Here is a 20991-nt window from a genome sequence, read left to right on the forward strand (position 1 = left end):
TGCATGCATAAGTGGAATACCTGAATGAGAAGAAAGAGAAAACAGAGTAGAGAAATATCTGAAGTATTAATCCTTGTAATTTTTAGAAAACTAATGACAGACACTAAAATACAAATCCAGGAAGCTCAGCAAACAAGCAGACTAAATACCAAAAAAAAAAAAAGCTTACACCTGGGCATATCATACTCAATCTTCAGAAAATGAGCAAAGAAAATCTTGAAAGAAGCCTAGAGAAATAAAGTGTATTACCAAAGAGGAACAAGATAAGTATTACAGCAGAGCTGTCATCAGAAACCTGCAAGCAAAATAAGGGTGGAGTGACATTTAAAGTGTTGAGGAGAAAAATCACCAACCTAGAATTCTATACCCAGAGAAATTATCTTTCAAAAGTGAAGGAGAAATAAAGACTTTGTCAGACATAAAAACTCAAAGAATTCATTGATGATAGACAAGTATTACAAGACATGTTGATAAAATTCCTCAGGGAAAAAGAAAACTGTATTATTCAGCAATTGTGATCTATGGAAAGAAAGACCATCAGTGAAATAATACATGAAGACAAAGTAACTATTTTATTTTTATTATTCATATTAATCTAATTGATAACTTCTTGTTTAAGGTAATAATAAAAACAATGTGTTGTGTTATTGTATGTGGTTAAGTGAAATGACTGGTAACAGTGTTATAAGGGATGGGAAGGAGCCGTTGTGGAAAGTGTTTCAAGGTACCTACACTAAATTTGAAGCAGAATTTTGTTATTTTAAGGTGGACTTATATCAGTAAAAAAAAGTATATTACACTGCTAGGGAAACCACTGATTTCTTTAAAGAAATATAATTGATATTGTAAGAGAGAAGATAAAATTGAATCATATCAAATGTTTGATTAAACCCAAAGAAGGCAGAAAGTAAATAACAAACAAATGTAAAGAATAGAAAAGTTTCAAAAAATTATAGACATTAATCTAATCACATTAATAATACAGTAATAAAAAAAGAAATCGTGATAATAGATAAAAACAACAGTCCTGTCTATAAGAAATGCATTTTATATATGAAAACTCTGGTTAAGAGTAGAGGGGTAGAGGAAATTTTAACATGTTACAACTAATGGAAAGAAAACTGGAACAGCTATATTAATATCAGACAAAAAGGCAGAACATGAAAAATCATCAGAATTAGAGATACTGCATACTGACAAAAGTGACCTTTCCAAAAATACATGATCCTAAGCATGTATGACCTAACAACAGAGCATCAAAATACAAAAGGAAAAAACTGATGGAACTGAAAAGAAAAACAGAGAAATGCACTATAATAGTTGGAGACTTCAGCATGCCTGTTTCAGTAACTGATAAATCGAGTTAGCAGAAAATCACTCAAGATGTATTTGACCTGTATAACATAATCAATTAACTTCATCAAATTGATACTTATAGAATACTCTGACAATAGTCAAAAATACACATTCATCTTAAGCTCACATGAAATATTCATTAAAATAAGTGATATTCTGGGCCATAAAATGTATAATGACCAATTTAAAATCATCCAAATTATATAAAGTATGTTCTCAGATTGTAATAGAATTAAACTAACAGTATACAATGGAAAGATAGGTAGAAAAGTCACAAATATTTGGGAATCCAAATATACCCTAAATAACACCTGTGTTAAAGAAATAATATGAAGATCAATTAGAAAGTATTTTGAACTAAACAAAAATAAGTATACAACTTATTAAAATTTGGGGGTTTCAGAGAAAGTAATGGTTGTAGTTCTTATGTTACAAATCAGTGAAGAGCTGAAAACAATAATCTAAGTTTCAACCTTAGCTAACAAGAGAAACAAGCATGATTTAACCCTAAAGGAAGGAGAAGTAAAAAAATAATAAAAATTAAAACAGAAATCCCTGCAATTGAAAACAGGAAAATAGTATAGAAAATCAAGGTAACCAAAGGGTGGTTCTTTGAAATGAATGATGAAATTGATTAAATCTGGCTAGCCTACACACCTATCGAATGACTAAAATCCAAAAGACTGACAACAGCGACTTCTGGTGAAGATGTGGGGGTAGGGAACTTTCATGGTGGTTAGCATAGAAAATGTCAAAATGGTACAGCCAATTTGGTGGTTTGGCAGTTTCTTACAAAGTTAAGCATGGTTTTACCATATGACCCAGCAATCACACTCCTTGGTATTTACTCAGCTGAGTTGAAAACATGTCACAAAAAAATGTGCACATGACTGTGTATAGCAGCTTTATTAACAATTGCTAAAACCTGGAAGCAACCAAGACTTCCTTTAACAGATGAATGGGTAAACAAAGTATTACACATCTATATAATAAGAAGTTATTCAGCAATGCATAGAGAAGTTGAATCAAGCTGCCTAGAGACACATGTGACCCTCAGAAGCATAGGGCCAGTTGAAACAAGCCTGTTTGAAAAGGATACACGCAATATGAGTCCAACTATGTGCCCTTTTGTAAAAGGCAGAACTGTCGTGAGGGTGAAATGGTCAGTAGTTGGCCAGAGGTTCAGGGCTTAGAGGTGGGGATGGGAAGCTTTAGTAGGGAAATCACAAGGAATTCCTTTTATAGTGAAGTCACTATGCATGACACCATAATTGTGGATGCATGACACTCTGATTGCGGTGGTTCTAATAAAAACAAATTGCTGTCTCTTCCATGATAGATGGAATCCCATATAACCAGCCTGCTCCCCACTGTTCAGCTGGTGTCTGCAGGGACCAGTACCATGATGGGGCTCAGCATGGACTTCTGCTGTTGGCAGTTAGGCACTCAGTAGTAGGGGGCTGGATCAGCCTGGGGAGTATCATGTTTTCATGCAGAGCCTCTACCCCTGCTACCAAAGGACGCAGTAAGCAGGCACCAGAGTGGCTAAGGAAGGGGGCAGACCGATCCAGGGAGCACCACATTCTCCACCTGGTGCCTCATCCTACCTGATGCCTCCCCTTATATGGATGTGTTCACGCTTCATGTCCCTTCTGAGTCTGTCCACACATTCATTCTCCAGACCTCCTTGTTATAAATATTCTAATCATACTGTTTTCCAAGTCCCCAAACAACTGGCCAAGCCATTCGCTACTGTGATGAATCAGTGTCAGTCTGTGGCTTAAGCCTCTCTTGGTCCAACCCAGCATCCGCACCATCCGGGTATTCAGTTTCTTGGTTGTCTTGTAATAAAGCTTATGGGAGTTGGCATGCTGGGAAGAACACGACCAGCAGCCCCAACTTGGGAAACGTAGTCAGGAGTGTGGCCTGGGGCAAGTCATTCACATTGCTTTGCCTCTGGATTATTATCTGTATGATCAATAGACCGAAACTGATGAAGTTTGAGATATAGGAGTTAGTTTTGTAGCTGTAAAAATTGGCACCTATGAATTTAAGATGATTGAAAAAGAACTGTGTTTACATTTCATCTCAGCTACAGCACTTAGGAATTTGAATAATTTTGCACTTTACATTGTTAATAAATACATTAAAATTGTGTTGTGATAGATGCATATTTTTGCACACTTCTTCATCTAACTGTTGATGTTAGCTATTCCAGGGTAACCCTGATTGGGTATCTGTGACAGCAATTATAATTAATATTTGTTGGCTGCTCTGATTGGATAGGCACCATTTCCCTTCTTTACATGCATCATTGCACTGAATTTTCACAACTCCATTAGGTGAATGCTATTATTTTGGATTGGGTTCCCCTCAGAGAAGAGCTTTGGGTGCAAATTACTTGAAAGGTGATCGTTAAGAATTGTGAGTGGCTTGGTAAATGGATAAGGCAGACAAGGGGAGGCCAGTAATGAGCTGGGTTCCATTATTGGCCAGCAAGGGTCACACCATCCGAGGACGCTCTGAAAGACTGAGGACACCTCAGACTCCCCCACTGAGTCAAGAGAGGGCATACATCCACCTAACACCACCCTCTGTGGCTGACGGTTTTCCCTGAATTTTCATCCTGCCTGGAGAAGGCCAGCAGTGCCCCGTGGCTAGAGGACACCCTCAGACAGTGATAGGGGAAGGCGGGTTTGGGAGATTTATACAGGGACAGTCAGGCAGGCCAGGCACTCACAGGAGGGCAGAAATGGCATCTGGTGCAACTGCTCATTGTTGTTTTATAAGATAAGAAAATGCCCAGGGCACAGTCAGCAGGTGGAGGAGCGGAGCTTGAAGCCAGGCAGTCTGGCTCTGGACGGCGGGCTGCATTTTGAAATGCAGGGGTAGTCAGACATCATCAGGGCCTCTAACATTATTGAACGGCTCATTTTGTGGTAGTTATTAAAATTTAAGAACATACTAGTAATACCATTTTGGAAGGCTAAATTTCATTCTGAAATGAGTTTTCATCTTCAAAGTTTAATTCACTGAAATAGCAGCTGCAGGATCTTGACAGGCGAACCTTATTTTGATTTCTTTTTCCATTTCAAAAGTACCATTTGCACAACAAGGCCATGCCAATCTTTATTCAACGTTAATTCATTTCTTCACCTCATTCATTCATTCATTAAATATCCAGAAACCTCCCTCATTCACTTAACCTCCCATGAACATTTACTTTCCACTTGGAGCTTTATATCAGTAGTACCATTTCTAATGGCTGCAGAGCCCATTTAGATGCTTCCAAGTTTCCAGTTGCATAATTCCTACACTGTGCCGTATGAATGTTTGACACAAATATTACAGGAGAGCTTTTCTATGGAAAAGGCATAAAAACGGATGTGACATTTACTTTACATCCTAATTAGCTTTTCCACAGGCATTCCTGCATGTTGCTGCTACAGCCTGAATGAGAGTTCCCCAAAATGTTGCTCCTCCACCCCAAGTGTCTGGAGGCCCTTGATGAAGTGCAGGTTTGCTGAGGAGCCAGGAAATCCAAGGTTGTTAACCAGCAGAGAAGACTTAAAAGGCCAGATGTGAAGGTATTTTTAAAGGCTTAAAAGACAAGCAATCCCCCTCTTGGGTCCCCTTACCAGGTACAAAAAACAATCCCACTTTCCCAAGCATGCCATGGTCTGAGTCATTAACTTTCACGCAAGGGTGGAGAAAGGGAAAAAGTAAATGGGATTTCTAAGCACAGCCTAGGAAGAATTTCTCACAATGACGAGGTGACTGGAGTGGCACTCAGAAAGGAGGGATGGGTGACATTTAGGAGATCAGATTCCTAGAATTCCTCTTCAATCTTCATTGAAGTTGAGGTACAGCACATATTGAGGGCATGCACCAAAATAACTGGGAGACATGCTGTCAAGGTCGTCTCATGTCGGGGTGCCCCAGTGTACTGCACCCTGCTCGCAATTAAACATACTCCTGGACCGCCAAAGAACCATGTACAGATGACAGCATGGCCAGTGGAAACCTAAGTGGGCTCCCAGTGAGCTGCCCGGGAGCAGTCTGCTACTCCAAGCAAACGTGTTCTACCCTGAACTGCCAACCACGAGCCTTAGATCTCTCAGTAATGATGGAAGAAATGGCTGGATTCAATATTCTTCCGGCATGAACACGGGCTTTTAATTCAGAGAAGAGAACTGTTGGTCCAGAGTGCCTTGGCCTGAGATGACAGGCCACAGCAAGGACAACAGGCCCAGCCTAGGCTCCCGAGAGACGGGGGTACACTCCGAGGACCTCCGCCTGCACAGCGCGCTGGCAGGCTGAGCAGGAGAGGGAGAAGTAAGCAACAATTGCTGACGTGCTCAGGGGGTGTTTGTCTCCTGGTGGAGGTGACACAGAGATCAGGCAAGACAGAGAGGCCTGTGGCTCCCATCCCTGGAGACAAGAAAGGTATGCCTTGCATTTCACATGCTGTTTTTATAACTTATTTGCTTCTTAGGACTCCTTATGGATGGTGAGGGAGGAACATTTCCATAATATGTTCAGAACATGGATGGAACTCTTGAGGCTCAACTGTCACACTTAGAGATGACAAGTAGTGTGGCAGGCATATGACGGCCTTCATCATCACTCATGGTGTCTCCAGTTTAAAATATGAGGCTGGTCTGGATGACCGGCCCCCATACATAGCAGAGAATAACTCTCAGGATTGATGGTACATCTGACATAGTACAGAGAATTTTTAATAAAACAGCACCAGGTCTTTTAATGCACATTTCAATATGATTTTTTTAAACTCATGCTATCTAGTTTACATATTGTAACTTATTTGGGGGGCTGTGTAATCCTTGGTGAGGACCCTTGAGCCAAACTCGCTGGGCTGGGGTCACAGGCCTGGCAGTTTCCCGCCCAGGGCCTTGGGCAAGTTGCTTACCCTGTGCCTCAGTTTTCACTCTGTACAATGGAAAACATAATTAGAGCCCCTTACATAGTTATATCAGGTTTAAATTTACTATAGTGCCTTGAATTATAATATGATGATGGTTATATTTATGCTAATGCCACAGAATTGTAATTTAATTATATTTATAATATTCTGGTATGAAAACATACATTTTTCCCTGAGCCTTTTATTAACTAATATGTCAGTTTTAAATGATCCAAAGAAAATCCATCAAGCTGAATTAAGAAAAAACAATGATCTCACCTCACTGAAAGTTCAGGGTTCTGGAGGCTTTGGACTGTAGGACTGGTGGCCCATACATAGCAGGTGAGCCGATCAAGTCCTGGCTTGGCCACCTTTAGCTCTGCATTTCTCTAGGTTTCTCTAGGCCCAAGGTCTTGCAAATGCTTGAAACAAAACCAGTTTTTCCCTCCAGCCCTCTGGAGTCAGTGTCTGGGAGACATGTGTCACATGGTCCGGGGCATGGGTACAGCAGGTGCGCAGGCTTGGACCACATTCCTCCCCAAGAGCACTCACTCTGTCAAAGACTGGCCACGTGTCCAAATCTTAGCTTGTACCAATCCCAAACTTCATGAACAGAGAGTGGGAAGGAGTAACAATCCCAAAGGAAAATCAAAGCGCTATTAGGAGAGAGTGGGAAGAAGGTGCTCAGTGGCATCGGGGAGAAGATACCAGTGCACATGAAAGCTTGCACATGTCCAATGATGTCACCAAATTTGAGTCGGCTCTGTTATGGATACTGACATAAATGTGACCCCTGATGGCCCCGGATATTCATTTTAAATTAGAGCACAATCCCTTCACTGTCCTTTCTGCAGAGCCCCAGTGAAAGCCTTAGATTCCAGAAGACACCGTTCCTTCAGCTTCTTACCAGTGGGGACATGACAATGGACAGGTGAGCCTCAAAATCATCATACCAAGGCCACAGACTATAGGATTCCACATAGGGGACATTCTACAAAGTTGAACTATAGGGATGGAAAACAAGGTAGCTGTTCACAGGGACTGGGGTTGAGGAGAGGGGTCGATAAAGGTCCCAAGGAGAGTTTGCCTCTGAATTCAGGCACCCTGAGCATCTTTCCTTCCAACAATTTCCGTTTTGCTATATTAAGCCATCACACAGAGCTGTTCTCTAGCTCAGGATGTTAAGAATACACCTCATTTTAGAAACACCCACACCTTTTTATGTTTTATACAGATGGTGTTACTTGAATTTGGAAGAAGGCCTTGAATGTGTGTTAGCTTTGTGCTAAATGCCTGTGAATATCTATATATGAGAAATAGGAGTGAAGCGAAAAGAAGTGGAAAAATGAGGAATCATATGCCAGATGAGTTAAAAAAAAACACGAAATAATACATTTACTTTTATTCCTCATTGGTACACATCTTTGTTATGATAAACCCAAGAGTCTCTTTTAAATTATTTTTCAAGTAAAAAGTAAAACTGCCAGTACTTATACTTCATGCAGGTGTTAGAATATTATACCAGAAATATAAAACCAATTGTCCTGTGATTCCATTTGTTATAGTCCATCAGAGTTAGAACTTGTAGCCAACTCCTCTTTACTAAAAACATTTCCATTTAAAAATTCTGAATTCACCTCTTTGTATTACTCAGGAAGAATTTTTCTTTACTCTTTCCCATAAAAAAAAACCTCATAGAAAGAAACTTCCAGACAGAAAACCATGCATTCTGGATGAGCCACGGGTGAGACTGGATCACACTGGTCACCGGGGTGCATGGAGTCAGCTGCTCCTTCTCGCCATGGCCCAGATGGTGGAGTACAGAGTGGAGTCCGTTGATTTATAAGTAACTTTAAAGTTGGTGATTACACTATGAGAAGTAGGAAAATTCATGTAACTTGAAAAATTAGGAAAACAACAAGAAACATAGTAAAGACATTAAAATGAAAGTGGAACCGATTGTATATCTTTTGAAGATACTTCAGTTCTTCAGTAAATACCTATTCTATGTATCTCTAAGCAATTTACAGTAAATTAGATGACATTGTAATATATAATGTGTAATATGTAATTACATTATAGTCTTATAGCACCTGTGAAAAATACAGATGAAAAAGAGGACAAAATGGGTCCTCATTACCGATGACAGAAAGGCCCTTGGAAGAGGTGGGGTGTTTTCCAGTGAGATGGTCAAGTTAAACTTTCAGGAGAATGAGGTTTGGCTTTACACAGAATTTTAAACCTGGGTAGGAGACCAGGTACACAGGGATGAGAGGGGAGTTTTCCAAGTCCTTAGGTCTCTTATCAAACTGAGAATGTGGAGATTCTGGAAAAAGAAGAAAGCGAAGAAATTAAGGTGAATTATATACAGTTCACAGGTAGGAACATTGACTTAAGATCCCTGAACCTGGTGTAGGTCTGAGGTTGCCAGTGCCTTGCGCTTTGATCCTGGGCAAGTTAACTGATTTTTCGTTCCTCAGTTTCTTCATCTATAATGAAGGCAAAGACCCAGGTATCTCAAAGGTCCTTGTCCAGTTCCACAATACACGCTCGTTCAAATCCAAGATTCCGTGTTCACTGCGGATGTGAAATGCCCCCTCACAGGACCCTTTGTGTCCGTGCTGCAGCAGTCACACGTCCTTGGCTGTCAAATCCATCAGCCTGGTCCCATCACCTGTACCCACTGAGAACACGCTCTCCAGAATAGCCTGGAAGGACCCAAGGATGAGTATGTGCCAGCCATGGGTTTGACAGAGGATTCTGGGAAAGACATCTCTGCCAACTGACACAAACAAAATCCCCATGAAAGAGGCTGTTTTGTTTTCTTTCTTTTTTTATTTTTAGATAAATGTAGATTTGCACGCCATTGTAAATAAAAAAGCAAAGTGGTCCTATGTACTGTTTCCCCAGTTCACAAAATGAAAACATTTTGCAAAACTAGGGCACAACATCACAACCCCAGATATTAGCATTTATACAGACATTCAGAATACTTGATCTCTTGGGTTGCCCTTTCATAGCAGACCACCTGCTAGGCTATTCTTGACCCTGGCAAGGACTGACCTGCACACCATTTCTAAATTTGTCATTTCAAAAAGCATATATCAGTAGAATCATACATTATGTAACCTTTTTGAAATAGCTTTTTCACTCACCATATTTTCTCAAAAATTTATCCAAATTGTTGCACGTATCAATACTTCATTCATTTTTCATGCTGAGTAGTGTTCCATGTATAGATCTACTACAGTTTGTTTAACCATTCGCCCATTGAATGACATTTGGGCTGATTCCATTTGCTGAGTATTATGCAGAAAGCTGCTATAATATTTGTGCACAGTTTTTATGTGGACATAACTTCATTTTTCTAAGATAAATGTCCAAGAGTGCAATTACAGGGTGATACGATAACTGCATATTTAGTTTTATAAGAAAATGTCTAACTCTTTTCTAGAGTAGCTGTATGGTTTTACATTCTCACCAGCAACCTATGAGTGGTCCAGTTTTTTTGTATCCTTGCCAGAAATTGGCATTTTCAGTTTTTTTATATACTCCCACTTCATCTTCAGTTTCAAGATTGTTTTAGCTATTCTAGAATCTGTACTTTTCTAAATAAATTTTATAATGAGTTTGTTCATAACTGAAAAATCCTTGCTGGGATTTTGATAGGATTGCATTAAACATTAGATTGATTTGGGGAGAATTTATATCTTTACTATGTTGAGTCTTCCAATCCATTAACACAGTATGTCACTCGGTTATGTAGATGTCCTTTGATTTCCTTAGCATTTTGCCAGATTCAGCATACAGATCTCACTTACTTCATTATATGTATGCCTAAGTATTTCATTGACTTTGGGAGAAATGAGAATGAGAATGATGTGTTTTCAATTTCAGTTTTCATATGTCCATTGTGAGTCTGTAGAAATACAGTTGGTTTTGTGTGTTCTTCTTGTATCCAGTGGCCTTGCCGAATTCACTTTTTAGCTCTAGGAGACTTTTTACATTTTTGTAGATACTTGGGATTTTCTATATAGACTATTAAAGCCCCATGCAAAGAAATTTTTCTTTTTCTTTTCCAATTTACATTCCTTTTATTTCCCTTTTTGCCATATGGTGCTTTCTAGAATTTCTAATACTATGAAAATTACCTTTTTATTTCTGATTTTAGGGGATAAGTTTCTCTCTTTTGCCATTAATAATCATGTTACTACAAGGATTTTTGTAGATGCTGTTTATCAATTTGAGATAAGTCCACCTTTGTTCCTAAGTTGCTGTGAGATTTTTGACATTAATTATATTGGATTTTGTCAATTATTTTGTGTTAGTTGATATGATAACAGGATTGTTCTTCAGTCTGTTGATCTGGTGGGTTACATCGAATTTTGAATGTTTAACCAGCATTGCATTGCTGGAATAAATACCACTCTATTATGATATATAATTTTTTGTATATATACATTGCTAGATTCAGCAATTTGTTGAGGATTTTTGCATCTAAATTAATGAAAAATCTCGGTTTTCTTTTTTTGTATTTACTTCTCTTTTTCTTGGAGGGTAATACTGGAATTATAAAATTAATTAGTGAATGGTCTTTCTTCTTCTGTATTCTGGAACAGATAGTGTAAAATTCATATTAATTCCTTAATTTTTGGTAGAATTCTGTGAAATCACTTGAGCTGAAGATCTCTTTCTAGGGAGGTTTCTAATTATGAGTTTAATTTCCTTATTCACTTTTCCCCCAGATTCAAGTGATCTTTCTTACATTTGCTGAGTTGTGGGAGTTTGTGCTTTTTGAGCAGTTGCTCCATTTCATCCCATTTGTTCAATTCGTGTATGTTGAGTGTGGGGAGTATTGCTCCCCACATTCCTTCATTCCTGAAATGAGTCATTTGTATCTTCTCTATTTCCTTGTTTTCAAATTTCCTGGTTTTGTGGATATTTTCAGAAAAACAGCTTTTGTTTCATCGATTTGCTCTATGGTTTCCTATTGTCAAATTTATTGATTTCTGCTTTTCTTTTTTATTTCCTTCTTTCTACATGCTTTGGGTTTATTTTGCTCCTCTTTTTCTAGGTTCTGCAGTAGGAACTTGAATGATGACTGGAAATCTCTCTTCTTGTCCACTGACAGCATGTGGCCCTGTACATTTTCCTCACATCACTGCTTTAGTGAACTCACTTATATTGAAATATTATATTTCATTTCATTCAGTTCTATTTTTAAATTTCCTTTGAGACTTCCTCTTTGACATGAATTATTTACAAATGTGTTGTTTACTTTCCAAGGTTTTAAGTTTTGGGGCTTTCTTTCTGTTGCTGATTTCTAATTTGCTCCACTTATGATCAGAGGACACGCTCTGTACATTGTACGGTATGTATGATTTTAGTCCTGTGGAATATTTTTCTTTTTTCTTTTGATTTCCCAGGATATGTGCTACCTTGGTGAACGTTCAGCACTTGAAAACACACACAAACATACACACACATGTGCACGCACACACACTACTGTTATTATGAGGAGTATTCTATGTATGTCCATTAGGTTCTGTTGCCTAAGTGTGTTTAATTCTTCTATAGTCTCATTTCACTGTTTGATATTTCTATTAGTTGTATAAGTAGTTTAAATAAGTCTCCATCCATGCCTGTGGGTGAGTTTATTTCTCCTCTGGTCCATGTTTCCTCCTTGTATTTTAAGGTTTTGTTGTTTGTTGCCTACATATTTAGGATCCTTATGGATTTATCTTTTCTATATAAACTTAATATAATTCATCTCTTTATCTCTAGTATTCCTTTTTGCTCTAAAATATAACTTATTTGAAATTAACCACTTTTACTTATTTTTGTTTAAGGTATCCATGGTATATATTTTTCCATCCTTTTACTTTCAACCTAATCATGACCTTGTACTTAAAGTAAGTTTTTTTGTAGACAGCACACTGTTGGGTCATTTTTATACACTCATTCAGTCCTCTCATTGGTACAGTTATCCTGTTCACATGGAGGGGGTAACTGATGCATTATGATATCAGCCTGCCATTTTATTGTTTGTTTACTATTGGTTACTCCTGTATCTGTTCCTCTCTTCTTTCCTTTTCACGGGTTACCTAAGCATTTTATGGAAGCCCATCTTAATTTATACTGTTTCCGTGTTTATCTCTTTGGATAGTTTCTAGAGGTCACTCTGAATACTGCTATATATACTAGAGGTCCACACACACTTAAACACACATTGGAATCAACATTTTACTACTTGGGGTGCATTATGAGAACCTTACTTCCATTTGAGTCCCTTTCCTTCTGTGGACTTGAGGTTTCACTCAGTTTCTTGGCCCTATAGGTTTACGGCTTTCCAAATTTGGAGAAACTTTAGCCGTTATTTCTTAGGATATGTTTTCAGTCTCTCCCTCTTCTCTCTCCTGGACCTCTGAAAATGCAAATGCTAACTCTCTCATTGTCCCACAGATACTCAGTACTTTGCTTATTTTTTCCCGTGTACTCTCTCTGTGTTCAGACTGGGGAAATTCTGTGGCTCTGTCCTCAAGTTCCATCCCCGTCATCTCTCCACTCTATTACTAAGACCTCAGGGAGTTTTTTACTGTGGTGCTTGTATTTTTCAGTTCTGCAATTACACTTACTTCTTCTTCATGGCTTCTATTTCTTTGTGGAGATTTCCTATTTTTTCACTTGTTTCAAGAGAATTGATCATTTCTGGTTGAAGTGTATGAGGGTTGTTCTAACTTCTTGTCAGATAATTTCAACACTTGATTCATTGTGGTGTTGTGTATGCTGTTTTCCTCATTCACATTGTGATTTTCCTGCTTCTTGCTAAAGTGATTATTGCAGCATATTTTACACATTTTGGACATTATGTTAAGACACACTGTATCCTTTAGCCAATATTTTATGTGGCAGTCTGGCTGAGGTGGAGTCATAGGCCCAGATGGTGTGTATACTCAGCTTCCGGCGAGCCCTTGTGGAAGGTGCCTGGGTGAAAGAGGGGCACTGAGTCCACACCACCTCAGTCCACATGACGGGTGGGGGTTCATCTCTCACTGGGCCCCACTGACACACGGGAGAGCAGAACAGGAATGCCCACTACCCACCTGCCTCACACCCATCCTGCCTCCTTGGGCTCAGCCTGTCACTGGGGACTCCTTACACCAGACCTGGGGGAACTGGAGTATGAACTGGCCCTTTCCACGTGGCCTGGTTCTGGCTTGTCCCTGCCCAGTGTGCGTGGATGTTCAGCTCTCTCTGGGTCTTGCTCACACCAGTAAGTGAAGTCTTCACCAGCCCTGAGGTGTGCCACCGTGTCCACCCATTAATGTCAGTAGAGTGGAAGCTTGACCCCCACCTGGTCTCCAGTGCCACCAGCACAGGGAGAGTGGCGGTGGGCTGAGAATCCGAGTGGGGACTAGTCCTGCCTCATACTGCCTTGGTCAAGCTCATTGCTGGTGGTGGGGTGGGGGCTCAGCTTGCCTCTGGACCCTGATGACACTGGCCTGCAGGGGGAAAGTGAAAATCACCTTTTCCCCAGTCCTTTGGCTGGGCAGGGGTGGGCAGGCTTTTCTTGGAGCTTTATCCCCTTGCCTTTTGGTGGTTCCAGGTTGGAGGTTTCTCTGGAACTCTGTGTGGAATATACGGGAGGCTAAGGAGGCTGAGGGAACTCACCACCATGCTTTTCGTCAAGTCTAGAAGTTCCTAGGCTGTCCACCTTTTTCCTATATTTTTGGAGTCAGCCTCCGCTTCTGCTAAATCTAAGATTTTAAAGCTGTGAGAAAGAGGACCTGTAAAGAATCCCATCCTGGTGGGATTAAAAGTGGTTTTTTTCCCCAAATATGCCATGTGGAAAAGGAGTATCAATATTTTTCCTCTGAAAGAAAAGGAATCAATCATAAATCTAAAATTTCATTCCTGTGAAAAGAAAAATGAGGGCTAGCTAACTCTTTTTTTTTTTAAGTTAAAAGTTTTAATGTTCCCAAATACATTTCATACGACAATCTTACATGAATGTTCCAAAACACACAGGCGTTACCTGGTCTCACGTGCCACTAGCGGGCTAAGGCTGAAAGCAGAGAAGTGTGGCAGACCTGCTGGGGGGCCTCTGGTGTCCTCCCTCCAGGCTCAGGCCCCCCTGGGGGGATGTCACAGCTGTGGAAACCAGGCCTTCTCTCTGCCCTTGGAGGACGTGCTGGGTGGCTTCCTCAGGAGCCCCTCGTCCCCATAGTCAGGGACCTTCCCAGGCCTCCCCAGGTGGGTGGCACCCCATGACCCCGGCTGCTCCAGGTGGGGTGCCGTGAGCACTGTCTGAAACAAGTCCCTGCCCCATCCTCACAGGCCCTGCCAGGGCTCCCCACCTCTCACAGAGGCCCCTGCCCTGGATGGCCCAGGGGAGGGCTCCTCTCTTTTCCTGTTAAGTCATGTTAATGGGGACTGTTGTCAGGTACCCAGAGGATAGAGTTTGCAATCCCTGCCAGTTCTCACAGGAAAGGAAGAAGCTGGGTTTCAGGAGGGCTGGGTGGGGTGCTCGCAGGAGCAGGAGGCTCTAGGTCATGCTCATCAGCTGACTCGGGGTGACCCATGCCATGGTGGGGTCCTCAGACTCCCCCTCAGCTCCTCTCCAGAATCCAACAAGTCCTTTCGCTCTGCACAGCTCTTTGGTCCTTTAACCTTTTTTGTTCTCCAGTTCTAGCCACTAGCTAATTCTTGAAGTTGATCACTAATCAGAAAATGAGAGTGCAAAAAGATCACAGCTAGAGTAAGTGCCTATCACTACCCCCCCAATATTAGTATTTCCTCAGTTAACATGTTAGTAAAACATAGTTTAGCCTTTGTGGTGGAAAAGGAATAAAACCATTATATTGCAAATACTGTCTAAATGCACAAAATAGTGTGATTCACAAATGGCTAAAGCCATCTAAAATATACAGTTGATATTAAAATCTCAACATGATTGGTTTTGTTACCCAAGATCAAATTTAAATCTTCAATCATTTTTGGCATTTTTCTCTCTCCTTACACTCTTGGCTTTGATTATTCAGAACATTTGTAATACTTCTTACATTTCTTTCTTTATTTCCAAGACTCTAACTCCCCAGGGATTTTAAACCTCATCAAGCATCAAATGGCACCTTTCTGTCCACCTTGTTAGTGCAGGTGGGGGTGTTAGACTTCTTTGAGCACCTGCTTTGTGCCAGGAAATGTGCTCAGAGCTGGAGATCCAGCAAAGGAAGAGACATGAAAGCTTCCTGCTCTCATAGAACTTAGGTTTAATTAGAGCGAAGAGGCTATGAACAAAGAAAATTATCAGACAGCTAAGTGTGCAACATGTTAAAATAGGGCAGTGTGTAGAGATCATCTGGGGGGCCAGTTTCAATTTGACAGTCCAGTAAGTCCTCTTATAAGGAACTGTGAGCCAAGTTAAGACCTGAATGGCAAGAAGGTAACTTCCTGGAAGGCCATTCAGAGAAAAGAGGAGAGCTGGCACAGAGGTTCCAGGACAGGGTGAGTTTGGCATGTCCAGGGGAGTCAAAGAAGGATGATACTTCTTATATGTCATGGAAAAAGAGGCGAAGGTATGTAATGAGAGTGAAGAAAATCAGGTGCCATTCACATAGAGGAATATCGAAGAACAAGAATATGGAATTTGGATTTTATTTAAATGGTAATTGACAGTTGCTGAAGACCAGGGAGTTACATCATGGTATTCTACAAGCTCTCTGACTGCTTCATAGATAAGATAGGTAGGCAAACAATGCTCCAAGAGCTCAGGTGAGAGGGTGGCAGCCAGAGTCAGGATGGGGGTCATGGAGTGGGCAACGCATGCACAGTGCTGGGGTGGGCTTCCTGCAGAGCTGGGTGTGGGAGTGGAAATGGGAAGGCCAGGCTGTAGCAGACATCACAGGTAAATCCCGAAGGGCTCTTCATTTGCCTCTGTGCCTGGCTCTGCTCCCACTAATTTTCTTCCCTGTGTTTCTCTTAGAAGGGGTAGATTCCCACTCTACTCTATGGAAGGGGCCTAAACTTCTCTCCACTTTCTCTCAGGAGGAAGAGATTGACCTGATTAGCGATTGAGCAGGAGGCCCCTGGTTCAGGACCCTCTTGAGCTCCCCTTTCTCAGGGCCAGCTGTCCTTTGTCCCTGTAGTTCTACATCTGTGCCTGGGATTGAGTGCATTTGTTTAAATCCAATTGTTGGAAGATATAAAGCCACCCTCTCTTTTTACCATGTTTATTGGTGATAAGACTGATGTTTGAATCTCAAGGTGTCTCTCCCTTATGTGCTATATTTCAACTGGCTCCAAACTCAGAAGGGGAAGGCATAATTATTATTTATTTCTCCCCCAATTCAGCATATTAGTTTTCCATTCAAGACTACTGATAAATTGGGAAGAACGTGCATCTGTGTAGAGAAAAATACATGCTGATTTATTACAGATTTTTAAAAAGAAGACTTTTTGCTTGGCTAATAATATGTGGGGAATTCTTTTTCTTATCAGCAATGCTTTCAGGAAAAACAGGAAACACATGATTAGGAAGGCTCCTAAGGGACAATGTGTCTTGTTTTGGGCCAATGCATTTTTCTCCCTTTCTTGTGTAATGGAAATGTAGTTCAATTTTTAAAAATCTTTCTTTTTAAAAGTATAATGGATAAATAATGGGAAAATTTGGAAGATTACCCTCAAATTTCATCATTTTAACTCAGGTTTTCCCACACTCTTTCTTCTTCATATACATGTTTTTCTGGATATTTCCAGTAAAAATAATTCAGAATGGGGAAACAATATAAACAGTCTGAGGATAATGACCCCTAGAGAATCTTAATGACATAAAGAGCCCCAGGAAATAGAATTCCCAACAATTATATAATGACAATTCGCACTGTACAATCTCATGCTCTAAAACAGATGGATTTTGAGTTGAAAAGCATAACCAGCACAGAAATAAAGTAAATGCTGTGACATCCCACAGGGAGTATGACAATCACTCTATTTCTTGAATATGAATTGCACTGAGCTTGCTGTGTCAGGAAGACCCCAGTGTCTGCAAACATCCTGGCCTAATCTGGGCTTAGAGTGCTTCTGTCATCTCCCGAGGCAGGAGACAGGTGGCATGGGCTCTAGTTGGGTTCATGGTCACAGGTGCGGGAGGGGCCTGTCGCCTGTCTGAGGCCACACCTCTTTCACCTGCAGCTTCCCTCAGGAGAGCTCAGAGCGGCATGCTCGCACCACTCTATTCCTACAAGGCCATTCCACTTTCAGAAAAATAGTAATGTGAGGGCTCAGGGGAGAGGGAGGTCATGGGCATCTGTTCAGTGGTTTATGCATATGAGGACTTTTGCATGTTTACAACTTTGCTTGAGAAAAGAATGGTAACACAAATGAGCCAAAGATCTATGAATTAGATTTTCCAGAATCCCCTTCCTAGCATGGTTTTGGGTTAAATTCAACAGTGAAAGGAACTTGTGTGGGCTTGGAAAAGTGGAGATGAAGATAGTGCAGGCTTCTTGGGATGCTTGCAGCAGGCAGACAACACATGCCAGGCTGCAGCGACCTGCAGGTGAGCTCCAAGGGATCCCCACGTTGGTGCTGGAGGGGAGGAGTGGCCGTGGGCCCAGGACCAGTGCTGCCCTGGCCCTTTCCGTGTGTAAACCTCTACTTCCTTGTGTTAAAATCCTCCCACTGGTTGGCCAAAAACCTTTCCTAATGGAAGAATCATTTCTTCAGCATCTACTGGAGGCAGTTCAAGATGACAGAAAGGTTCCTCTGAACTTTTCATTGCATAATGATATCCTGTTGTTCTAAAAGAGAGCATAGTTGGATAATGGTTGAAGGCTTTTTATGTGAAGTTTGAGTAGCATTTCCTGAAGTGGACTGAATGATCTTAACATAATTTAGGGAAGGTTCTTACATTTTGTTCTCAGAAAGACAGTTTTTGCATGTAGCAAAACTATTTCCTTAATTAGATGTCATCATATTTTACCACCATTTTTACATATTGCTCTACTTTTTTACAAGCACTTTTTGTTTTCTACATGACTTAAGAGACTAACACATTAAAAGAATTATTTAAAAGCTAGTATTATTATAACTTTGGTTTATAAATCCACATTTCATTACCTACACATCTTATGAGACTAATGCATTCAAAATAATTTTTTTAAGTCATGATGTCAATAGTTATATTTTACAGGTTAGTACAAACAGAAATTGATGGTACAGGACTCAAAATAATTATTAGTCCATGTATTTGGGTACTCAATCTATAAAGATAAAATTGTGTTACATCAACAACTGAAAAAAGTGGGGAGCAGAACTTTGATGTTATTGAAATGAAGCTGGCATAAATTCAAATTAGAGTATTAAAGCTACAGGCTGTTAACTACAATCTGCATGATAACCACCATGAAAGTGGCTGTCATATGTCTGCAAAAAGAAATGAAATAGGAATTTAAATATCTTATTAAAAGTCAACTAAACACACAGGAAGACTGTTATGCATCACATGAGGGACAGAACTGCTGTAAGGCATATAGAAAACAAAGAGCAAAGTGACAGAAGTAAGTCCCTCCTACCAGAAGTTGCTGGAACACTGACCATGCCAAGTGCTGGGGATGTAAAGAGCAACAGCAGCTCACACTCAGTGGAAGCAAATCATGCAGCTACTCTGGCAACTTCTTCTAAAATCAAACAGATTCTTCCCTTAGGATCCAGCAATCATGCTCTTTGCCATTTTCCCAAAGGAGTTGGAATCCTGTGTCCACACAAAAATTAACTTACAGATGTTTATAACAGCTTTATGCATAATTGAGAAATGTTGGAAGCAACCAAGATGTCCTGTAGCAGCTGAATTGATATATAAAGTGTGGTGCATACAGATAAAGGGTAAAGGGATATTTATTCAGCACCAAAAATAAAAAAGCAATCAAGCCACCAAAAGACATGGAGGAACCTCAAATGCCTATCACTCAGTGAGTAAAGCCAATACGAAAAGGCTACTTACCATTTGATTCCGAGTATCTGACATTCTAGAAATGGCATAACTATGGGAACAGTAAAAACAATCAGTGGTTGCCTGGGGATAAGGGTGGAGGGAGGAATAGGCAGAAGGTAGAGGAATTTTAGGGAAGTGAAACTACCCTGTATGATACCCTGATGATGGGCACATGTCATTCTGCATTTGTCCAGACCCTTAGAATACACAGCACTAAACATGACCTCTGATGTAAACTATGGACTTTAGGAAATGATGTGTCAGTGTAGGTTCAGCAACTGTAATGAGTGTATTTTTGTTATTGGGGATATTGATAATGGAGGAGGCTAACCAGGGGTGGAGGCAGGAGATTGAAAAAACCTCTGCACCTTCCTCCCAATTTTTCTGTGAACACAAAACTGCTCTAAAATATTAAAGACTATTTTTTAAAGAATTAATATTTAAATTCATTAGCGATTCCAAAAAATTAAGTGGTGGCAATTTCTCCTAACTCATTCTGTGAAGCCAGTATTATCCAGATACAAAACCAGAGTAATAAGAAAAAGAAAACTACCAACAACTATGTTTTTATAAATACAGACACAAAAATCCTCAACAAAATGCTAGTAAACAGAATCCAGCAATATACACCATGACTGTGTGAGATTCATCTCAGAAATGGAAGATCAGCTTAACATTCAAACATCAGTTAATGTAATGCACCATATTAATTACATTAAGGACAAATGCTACATGATCTTCTCAATATACACAAGAAGATCATTTTAGAATATCCAATACCCTTTCATGATTAAGACACTGAACAAACTAGAATTTGAAGAGCATTTTCCCAATCTTAAAAAGAGCATGAACAGAAAACCTACAATTAACTTTGTTCTCAATAGTTTAAGATTCATTTACCCTACTATTAGGAACAAGGCAGGTACTCCACTCTTGCCATTTCTATGCAACACTGTAGTGGATATTCTAGCCAGAGCAATTAGGCAAGAAAATGAAATAAAAGGTAGCCAGATAAGAAAAGAAGAAGCAGAGCTCTTGGTAGATGACATAATTTTATATATGGCCTAGAAAATCCACTGAGAAGTTATTGGAAAATGTTAACAAGTTCAGGCAAGGTTGTACTATTAAGATTAAATGTAAGCATCAATTAATTATGTAAACATCATATGTAAGCTTAAAATTCAAAACTCTACTGGTCTATGAACCCCCTGAAAATAAAATTAAGAAAACAATTTCACTTACAGTGGCAACAAAGATAATAAAATAGGAATAAAGTCAATGAAAAAAGTTTAGGACTCACAGTCTGAAAACTACTAAATATTATTGAAAGAAATCAAAGATCTTAATAAATGAAAAGACACCCCATGTTCATGGATTAGAAGATAATATTGTCAAGAAGGCAACACTTACCAAATTGAGACATGCATTTGACAAAATCCATAACAAAATCCAGGCTGGACTCTTTAGAAATTGACAAGATGATCCTAAAATTCATAAAGGAACTCAAGGGACCCAAAGCAACCAATACAATGTTGAAGAAAGAACAAATTTGGAAGAATCACACTCCCAGATTTCAAAACTTGCTACAAAGCTATAGAAATCTACATGCTTATTAAGTGTTATTAAATAGCACCAGCTGACTTTTTCAGAACAAAGAACTGTTATTTCCCAGGTGTTATCCGTGCAATGACTTCAGTTGAAGTTTTATAAATGGGCATGG

The sequence above is a fragment of the Manis javanica genome, chromosome 2, assembly GCF_040802235.1.
Source record: "Manis javanica isolate MJ-LG chromosome 2, MJ_LKY, whole genome shotgun sequence".
Lineage (NCBI taxonomy): Eukaryota > Metazoa > Chordata > Mammalia > Pholidota > Manidae > Manis > Manis javanica.